Source organism: Cynocephalus volans, chromosome 10 (assembly GCF_027409185.1).
Source record: "Cynocephalus volans isolate mCynVol1 chromosome 10, mCynVol1.pri, whole genome shotgun sequence".
Classification (NCBI taxonomy): domain Eukaryota; kingdom Metazoa; phylum Chordata; class Mammalia; order Dermoptera; family Cynocephalidae; genus Cynocephalus; species Cynocephalus volans.
In genome coordinates this window covers 58,032,578-58,042,761 of record NC_084469.1, presented here as the reverse complement: position 1 = coordinate 58,042,761, position 10,184 = coordinate 58,032,578, and positions in this window count along the sequence as shown.

Here is a 10,184-nt window from a genome sequence, read left to right as displayed (position 1 = left end):
GAAGAAGGGTTAAAGAATATGTGGTATATTTACACAATGGAATACTATTCATACATAAAAAGAATGGAATTCTGTCATTTGTGGCAACATGGATGAGACTGGAAGACATTTTGTTAAGTGAAATAAGCCAGGCACAGAAAGACAAATACTGTGTGATCTCACTCATATGTGAAATCTAAAAAAGATATCATAGAAACAGAGAATAGAATGGTGGTTACCAGAAGCTGGGAATGGCAAGTTTTAGTGTTCTATTGCTCAGTAGGGTGACTATGGTTAACAACAATATGTTGTATATTTCAAAATAGCAAGAAAAGAGCATCTTGAGTGTTCTCACCACAAAAAAAAAGTGATAAATGTCTGAGGTGATAGATATGCTAACTACCTTTATTACATTGTATGCATCATACTCTACCCCATAAATATGTGCAAACATTATGTCAATTAAAAATAAACAAGCTGAAAAAAGAAAATCATAAAGACTCCACCAAAAAAACTATGAGAACTAATAAATGAATTCAGTTAAGTTGCAGGACACAAAATCAACATATAAATCAAAACTCATAACTAAGAAATCATTATCTGCTGTGCAGGAAGAGCAATGCTTCTTTCTTTATTATTCTTTCTCAAGATTGGTTTGGCTATTCTGAATCTTTTGTGGCTCCTTACTAATTCTAAGATTGTTTTTTCTATTTCTTTAAAAAAGTCATTGGAATTTTGGTAGGAATTGCATTGGATCTATAGGTTGCTTTGAGTAGTATGGGCACTTTAACAAAATTATGGCTTCCAATCCATAAACATTGGATGTCCTTCCATTTCTTTGTGTCTTTAACTTCTTTCATCAGTGTTTCATGGTTTTCAGTGTACTAGTCTTTCACCTCCTTGGTTAAGTTTATTTCCAATCATTTCATACGTTTTGTTGCTATTGTTTTCTGATTGTTTGTTTGTTTATGGTGGCTGGCTGGTATGGGAATCCAAACCCTTGACCTTGATGTATAACACTATACTCTAACTAACTGATCTAACCAGCCAGTCCTTGTTACTATTGTAAATGGGATTGTTTTTTTTTTTGTTTTCCTTTCCAGATACTTTCTTGTTAGTGTATAGAAACACAACTGATTTTTGTACATTGATTTCATGTCCTGAAATTTTATCAACTTTGTTTATTATTTCTAACAGTTTAATTGTGTGGAGTCTTTAGGATTTTCTCCATAGGAAATCATGCCATTCTAGGAACTGGATCCCCCTCCCACAACCAGGCACACTGCCAGCAGCAAGGAGCATGCCAAAAACCTCACCTCTATGTGGGTGTCACACCACAGCCACCACAATAATCACAGCTGCCAGGAAAGCAGCTAGACACCACAACCACCGTGCAGATGGCCTGCCAGCCACTGGAGTGCATTGACACAAGGAGAGTCACCAGCAGAGACCAAAGAAAAGAAGAGGATGTCTCTCTCCACAAAACCCATTCCAGAGTGACAGAAGTATCTGCTCTATGATAATATTGGGAGACCTGCACACCTCTCAGCATTGGACAGATCATCTAGGCAACAATCAACAGAGTAACCATTACTCTTTCAGAAGGAGACAAGAAATCTAGGGTAATTGGGGGGGGGAAGGGGAGGAGAAGGGATGGGGAGAGATTGGACAAGGGGCATAAAGAATAAGTATAATTTGTAACAATATATATGCTGGTAACATTGATTTGATCAACATATCTCAATGTTGAACCTCAAAAATATGTATAATCAATTATGATTCAGTAAAAATGTTTAAAATAAATAAATAAATAAATAGAAATAAATTTTTAAAAATCATGCCATCTACAGACAAAGATAATTTTACTTTTTCCTTTCTTATTTGGATGCCTTTATTTCTTTTTCTTGCCTAAGTATTCTGGCTAGTATTTCCAGTAATATGTTTATTTTGTATTCTTTTATGCAATGGTCAGTTGGGTGTGGCCACAAAAAAAGACACATGAGAAGCTTGGGAAAACAAAATTTATTATACCTACAAGTCATAGAGACAGGAGGCACAGGATGTCATGTTGGGTCACATGGGACTGACATCAGTGTGGTCGGGAGGCAAAACACAGGAGCAAGGGAAAAGTTAGGCCAAGGTCTTTATTGGAGTTTCTGCAGGAAAGGCATGGCAGGGCAAGTTGAACCTTCCAGGGAGCTCTAAGCTATAGTGGTGGTCCCTAGTTGCCTGGTACCTGGCCCTGGGATGATTAAGGCAGAGGAATATTGCTACCTGGGGTGTACAGGCCAGATAGAGGAGGTGCTTCTCTGGACTGATTAGTTTGCATATCAAAGGCGTGCTTCTGGCTGAGCCCCTGCTATCTCTAGGAATTGGCCACTCCCTGAAGGGGCAGTCTCTCCCTGGCTACAAAAGTATTTTAATATGTAAAATTATCATAATATACAGAAAAAATTTAAATATATATACAATAAAATGTTGATTAGAAGTGGCAAGACTGGGCATCCTTGTCTTATTCCTGATCTTAGAGGAAAAGCTTTCAATTTTGCACCATTGAGTATGATTTTAGCTGTGGGTCATATTTGGCCTTCATTGAGTTGGGGTACATTCCTTCCATACATAATTTGTTGAGAATTTTTAGCATAAAAATATGTTGAATTTTGTCAGATGCTTTTACTGCATCTATTGAGATTATTATGTTTTCTGTCCTTTATTCTGTTAATGAAGTGTATCACATTTATTGGTTTGCATATGTTGAACCATCCTTGCATCTCAGGGATAAATCTCACTTAATAATGGTGAAAGATCCTTTTAATGTGCTGTTGAATTTTGTTTACTACTATTTTGCTGGAGATTTTTGCATCTATGTTCATCAGGAATATTGGTCGATAGTTTTCTTTTCTTGTAGTCTTTGTCTGGCCTTTGGTATCAGGGTATGATGGCCTCATAAAATGGATTTGGAAGTGTCCCTCTTTAATTTTTTAGAAGAGTATAAGAAGGGCTGATGTTAGTTCCTCTTTGAATGGTAGAATTCACCAGTGAAGCCATCTGGTCCTGGACTTTTCTTTGTTGGGGGTTTTTGATTACTGATTAAATCTCCTGATTCATTATCATCTGTTCAGATTTTCTATTTCTTCAACATTCAGTCTTGGTAAGTTGTATGTTTCTAGAAATTTATTCATTTCTTCTAGGTTATATAATTTTTAGGCTTACAACTTTAAACCTTTTAAGTAAAGTATGCTTATTAAAGGAAAACCATAAGTTCTGGCATTCTATTGCTCAGTAGAGTGACTATGATTAACAATTAAGTTCTATATATCACATAGCAGCTAGAGGAGAAGCTTCTGAATGTTTTCCCCAGAAAGAAATGATAAATGCATGAGATGATGGATACATTAACTACCCTAACCCAATTATTATAAAACATATATATGTATAAAAATATCTGATTGTACCCCATAAGTATGTACTATTACAATGTATAAGTTAAAATAAAAAAACAAAGTAAACATAATTTTCAGAAATTCTATTCGTAGGAATATACAAATTTTTTGTCACAGGAGCACTTTTCTAACTATTTCCAAACCTGGACATAACCCAAATGTTCACCAATATTAGAATAAATAAATTGTAGGATATTTACAGAAGAGCATACTATATTACAATAAGAGTGAATGAACTAAAACTATAAATAACAATATGAATTAATTTCACCAAATTATGATTTTGAGTGAAAGGAGACACAAAGAATACATACTAAATTATTCCACTTACATAAGTGGAAAAGCAAGCAAAACTATTCTTTGCTAGCCAAGATAGGAATTGCCTATACAGGAATAGTGTTAGGAAGGGGTAAAAGAGGAGATTTGTAGTTACTAGTAGTATTTTAGTTTCTTGATCTGGGTTGTTGTTAGATAGATGTATTCAATTTATCAAAATTTATTAAAATGTTCACTTTGATCTGCATACGTTTCTGCATTTACAGCATACTTCAATAAAAATTTTAATGTAAACAATTCTCAAAGAAAATAATTAGATCATTGTTTATAACTCCAAACCAATTCATATAGGAATAAATAAAATGTCAATATGAAGGTAGGCACAAAATTGAGTGTAAAGACCAAATAAAGACAAGGTAAATGGAAGGGACAAAAATAGATGACAGAAATAAATTCAAATGCATTTATATTCAAAATAAATGTAAACAGACTATACTCACTAGTTAATCTGCAAAAGACTCACCGATTGGATTAAAAATAAACTTCATAAAATCTGTTTACAAAAGACTTACCCCAAAACATAAGATACTAGAAGGCTAAAGGTAAAAGAATGGAAAAGATTTACCAGGTAATGCTAACTGAAACAAAACTGGTGTGGTTATATGGTAAATTTTACTGAATTAGTCAAGGTTAATTTGTTTTAAAAGACTGTTTTCTGTTTTCAGCCATGCCAGAACAGGCAGGCCCCCCTAGCCCAGGCCAGTCCCCACCGCCCAGAGAGGCCAGAGAGTTGCCGGACTCATATGCCCTGAGTCAACTGCACCAGAACAGGCAGGCACTTTGGGACCCCAGACCAGGCCAGTCCCTGCCACCCAGAGAGGCCTGAGAGCTGCCGGGCCCACATGCCCTGAGTCAGCCACTCTGGAACAGGCAGGCACCATGGGACCCCCAGGCCAGGCTAGTCCCTGCTGCCCAGAATTGGCAGTCCCTTCAGGATCCAGGCCAGACATCAGGGTGGAATGAGTGGACCATGATACCCCCTGCCACAATGACTAAACACCAAAGGAGAGATACCAGAAATATGAAAAATCAAGAAAGTACATCACCCCAAAGGAAAATAATAACTCTCAAGCTCTATATCCTATAGAACAGGAAGTCCTTGAAATGACTGACAAGGAATTTTGAGCAACAATTCTAAGGAAACTAAATGAGACACAAGAAAACTCAGACAACACAATGAAATGAGAAAAAATATACAGGACCTGAAAGAAGAAATGTGCAAAGAAATCAATGCCCTGAAAAAGAGTGTAACAGAGCTTGTGGAGCCGAAGGATTCACTCAACAAAATAAAAAACACAACAGAGAGTCTAACCAGCAGGCTAGAACAAGCAGAAGAAAGAATCTCTGACCTTGAAGACAGGCTGTTTGAATTAACACAGGTGGACCAGAAAAAAGAAAAAAGAATTTAAAAAGCCAAAGAAAATCTAAGAGAGATAAAAGCCAACCTTAAGCATTCTAACATCCAAATCATGGGTATTCCAGAAAGAGAGGAAAAAGGAAATGGCATTGAAAACATATTCAATAAAATAATAGCAGAAAACTTCCCAGGTATAGGGAAAGTCACAGATCTTCAGATTCAGGAGGCCCAAAGATCCCCAAACATACTTAACCCAAAAAGGTCCTCTCCAAGACATGTTATAGTCAAACTGGCAAAACTCAAAGACAAATAGAGAATCTTAAAAGCTGCAAGAGAGAAGCAGCAAGTCACCTATACAGGAGACCCAATCAGACTAACATCAGGCTTTTCATCAGAAACCCCAAAAGCCAGAAAAGAAAGGGATGATATATTCAAAATATCAAAGAACAAAAATCTCTAGCCAAGAATACTTTACCCAGCAAGGCTATCCTTCCTAAATGAAGGACAAAAACTGTGGGAGTTCACTACCACACGACCAGCCTTACATGAAATTCTCAAGGGAATACTGGGTTTGATACCTGAATAACAACCATCACTACCATGAATACTCAAGAAAGAACAAAACCTACCAGTAAAACAAAAATGCTAACAATAAAGAGAAAAAATAGTTTATCTACCACCCCAAGAAACCAACAAACACAGAAGACAAACAGAAAATCAGAAAGAAAGAAAAAACATACTTAAGATATCTAAACAAAAATCAATAAAATGCTAGGAGTAAATCAACGCCTTTCAATAATAACTCTAAATGTATAAAGATTAAATTCTCCACTCAAAAGACACAGACTGACTGATTGGATTAAAAAGATAGACCCAACAATATGTGGCTTTCAAGAAACTCACCTCACATGTAAAGACACACATAGACTAAGAGTGAAAGGATGGAAAAAGATATACCATGCAAATAGAAATGAAAAACGAGCTGAAGTAGCTATTCTTATATCAGATAAAATAGACTTTAAACCAAAAACCATAAAAAGTGATAAAGAAGGCCACTAAAAAATGATAGAAGGATCTATCCATCCATCAAGAAGACATAACAATCATAAATATATATATGCACCCAATGTCAGAGCAGCCAGATTTATAAAGCAAACACTATTAGATCTAAAGAATGAGATAGACACTAACACCATAATAGTGGGGGACCTGAACACCCCACTCTCAACATTGGACAGATGATCTAGGCAAAAAATCAATAGAGAAACACAAGATGTAAACAACACTTTAGACCAATTGGATTTGGCAGATATCTACAGAACATTCCATTCAACAACCTCAGAATATTCATTCTTCTCATCAGCATATGGAATAGGATAGACCACATGTTAGGTCACAAATCAAGTCTCAACAAATTTGAAAAAATTGGAATTATTCCATGTATTTTTTCAGATCACAATGGATTAAAATTAGAAATCAATAACAAATGAAACTCTGGAAACTATACAAACACATGGAAACTAAACAGCATTTAACTTAATGACATACGGGTCCAAGAAGAAACTAAACAGGAAATCAAAAAGACAAAAAATGTCTTGAAACTAATAAAAATAATGACACATCATACCAGGACCTGTGGGATACTGCAAAAGCAGTACTAAGAGGGAAATTTATAGCATTAAATGCTTACTTGAATGAAAGAATGGAAAGAGGGCAAATAAACAACCTAACACTTCACCTTAAAGAACTAGAATTTCTGGACACATACAAACTACCAAAACTGAGCCAAGAAGATAAGAAAATCTGAACAGACCAATAACAGTAAAAGAGATTGAAGCTGTTATCAGAAGGCTCGCAACAAAGAAAAGCCCAGGACCAGATCGGTTCACTGCAGAGTTCTACCAAACCCTCAAAGGGGAATTGATACCAGTTCTCTACAAACTATTCCAAAAGATTGAAACAGAAGCCATTCTCCCAAACTCGTTCTATGAGGCAAAAATCACTCTGATACCAAAACCAGACAAAGATACATCAAAAATAGAAAAGTACAGGCCAATATCCTTGATGAAAATAGATGCAAAAACCCTCAATAAAATGCTAGACTACAGCAACACATACACAAAATTATACACCATGATCAAGTGGAATTCATCCCAGGGATGCAAGGTTGGTTCAACATATGCAAATCAATAAATGTGATAACCACATCAATAAAAGCAAAGACAAAAACTATATGATCATCTCTATAGACACTGAAAAAGCATTTGACAAAATTCAACATTCTTTAATGATAAAGACTCTCTACGAGTTGAGTACAGATGGAAAGTATCTCAAGACAATTAAAGCCATATATGATTAGCCCACTGCCAATATCATCCTGAATGGGGAAAAGCTGAAAGCTTTTCCCTTAAGAACAGGACCTAGACAAGGATGCCCACTCTCACCAATCCTATTCAACATAGTGCTGGAAGTACCAGTCAGAGCAATCAGAGAAGAGAAGGAAATAAAGGGCATCCAGATTGGAAAAGATGAAATCAAACTGTCCCTGTTTGCAGATGACATGATCCTGTATATTGAACAGCCTAAAGCCTCTACAGAAAAACTCTTAGAGTTTATAAATGATTTCAGCAAAGTTGAAGGACAGAAAATCAACACGCAAAAATCAGTAGCATTTCTATACTCCAACAGTGAACATGCGGAAAAAGAAATCAAGAAAGCGAGCCCATTTACCATAACCACCAAAAAACCAAAATACTTAAGAATAAAGTTAACCAAGGATGTGAAAAATCTCTATGAAGAAAACTACAAACCACTGTTGAGAGAAATTAAAGAGGACACAAGAAGATGGAAAGATATCCCATGGTCTTGGATCAGAAAAATTAACATTGTGAAAATTTCCATATTACATAAAGTGATCTACAGATTCAATGCAATCCCCATCAAAATTCCAATGACATTTTTCTCAGAAATGGAAAAAACTATCCAAACATTTATATGGAATAACAGAAGACCATGCATAGCCAAAGGAACCCTGAGAAAAAAAATTAAAGCTGGAGGCATAACACTACCTGACTTTAAACTACTACAAAGCTACAATAGCCAAAACAGCATGGTACTGACATAAAAACAGACACACAAACCAATGGAATAGAAGAGAGAACCCAGAAATCAACCCAAACACCTACAGCCATCTGATCTTTGACAAAGGCACCAAGTCTACACAGTGGGGAAGAGACTGCCTCTTCAGCAAATGGTGCTGGGAAAACTGGATATTCATATGTAGGAGAATGAAACTAGACCTGTACCTCTCACCATATACCAAAATCAACTCAAAATGGATTAAAGAATTAAATATACATCCTGAAACAATAAAACTCCTTAAAGAAAACATGGGGGAAACACTCCAGGAAGTAGGAGTGGGTACAGACTTCATGAATATGACCCCAAAAGCACAGGCAACCAAAGGAAAAATAAACAAATGGGATTATATCAAATTAAAGAGCTTCTGCACAGCAAAAGAAACAATTAACAGAGTTAAAAGACAACCAACAGAGTGGGAGAAAATATTTGCAAAATATACATCTGACAAAGGATTAATATCCAGAATATACAAGGAACTCAAACAACTTTACAAGAAAAAAACAAGCAATCCAATTAAAAAATGGGCAAAAGAGTAAGTAGGCATTTCTCTAAGGAAGATATACAAATGGCCAACAGACATATGAAAAAATGCTCAACATCACTCAGCATCCGGGAAATGCAAATCAAAACTACACTGAGATACCATCTCACCCCAGTTAGGATGGCTAAAATTCAAAAGACTCTGAAGGATAAATGCTGGCGAGGTTGCGGAGAAAAAGGAACTCTCAGACATTGTTGGTGGGACTGCAAAATGGTGCAGCCTCTATGGAAAATGATATGGAGGTTCCTCAAACAATTGCAGATAGATCTACCATATGACCCAGCTATCCCACTGCTGGGAATATACCCAGAGGAATGGAAATCATCAAGTTGAAGGGATACCTTTTCTCCAGTGTTCATTGCAGCACTCTTTACAATAGCCAAGAGTTGGAACCAGCCCAAATGTCCATCATCAGATGAGTGGATACGGAAAATGTGGTATATCTACACAATGGAATACTACTCTGCTATAAAAAAGAATGAAATACTGCCATTTGCAACGACATGGATGGACCTAGAGAGAATTGTATTAAGTGAAACAAGTCAGGCACAGAAAGAGAAATATCACACGTTCTCACTTATTGGTGGGAGCTAAAAATAAATAAATAAATTCACACACACACACACACACAAAAGAAACTGGGGGGGGGGGAAGAAGACACAATAATTACAATTCCTTGATGTTGACACGACAAGCGAACAGAAAGGACATTGTTGGGTGGGAGGGGGGACAGGGAGGAGGGAGGGAGGTTTCAGTAATGGGCCACAATAATCAACCACATTGTATATCCACAAAATAAAATAAAATAAATAATAATAAAAAATTTTTTTAAATACCCAGGAATAAATTTAACCAAGAAAGTGAAAAGTCTCTATAATGAAAACTACAAAACACTGATTAAAGAAATTAAAGGAGACACAAAAAATGAAAAGACATCACATGTTTATGGATTGAAAGAATCATTATTGTCAAAATGACTGTACAACTCAAAGCAACCTACAGATTCAATGCAATCTCCATCAAACTACCAATGACATATTTTACAAAAATAGAAAAAACAATCCAAAAATATATATGGAACAATGAAAAACCCTGAATAGCCAAAGCAATCCTGAGCAAAGAGAATGGAGTGGGAGGCATCCCACTCCCTGACTTCAAATTATACTACAAATCCGTAATAATCAAAACAGCATGGTACTGACATAAGAACAGACACATAGACCAATGGAACAGAATCCAGAATCCAGAAATAAATCCACATACTCACAGCCAACTGATTTTTGACAAAGGAACCAAGAACATACACTGGGGTAAGTGCTCTTCAATAAATGGTGCTCGGAAAACTGAGGATCCATATGCAGAAGAATGAAGCTAAACCCCTATCTCT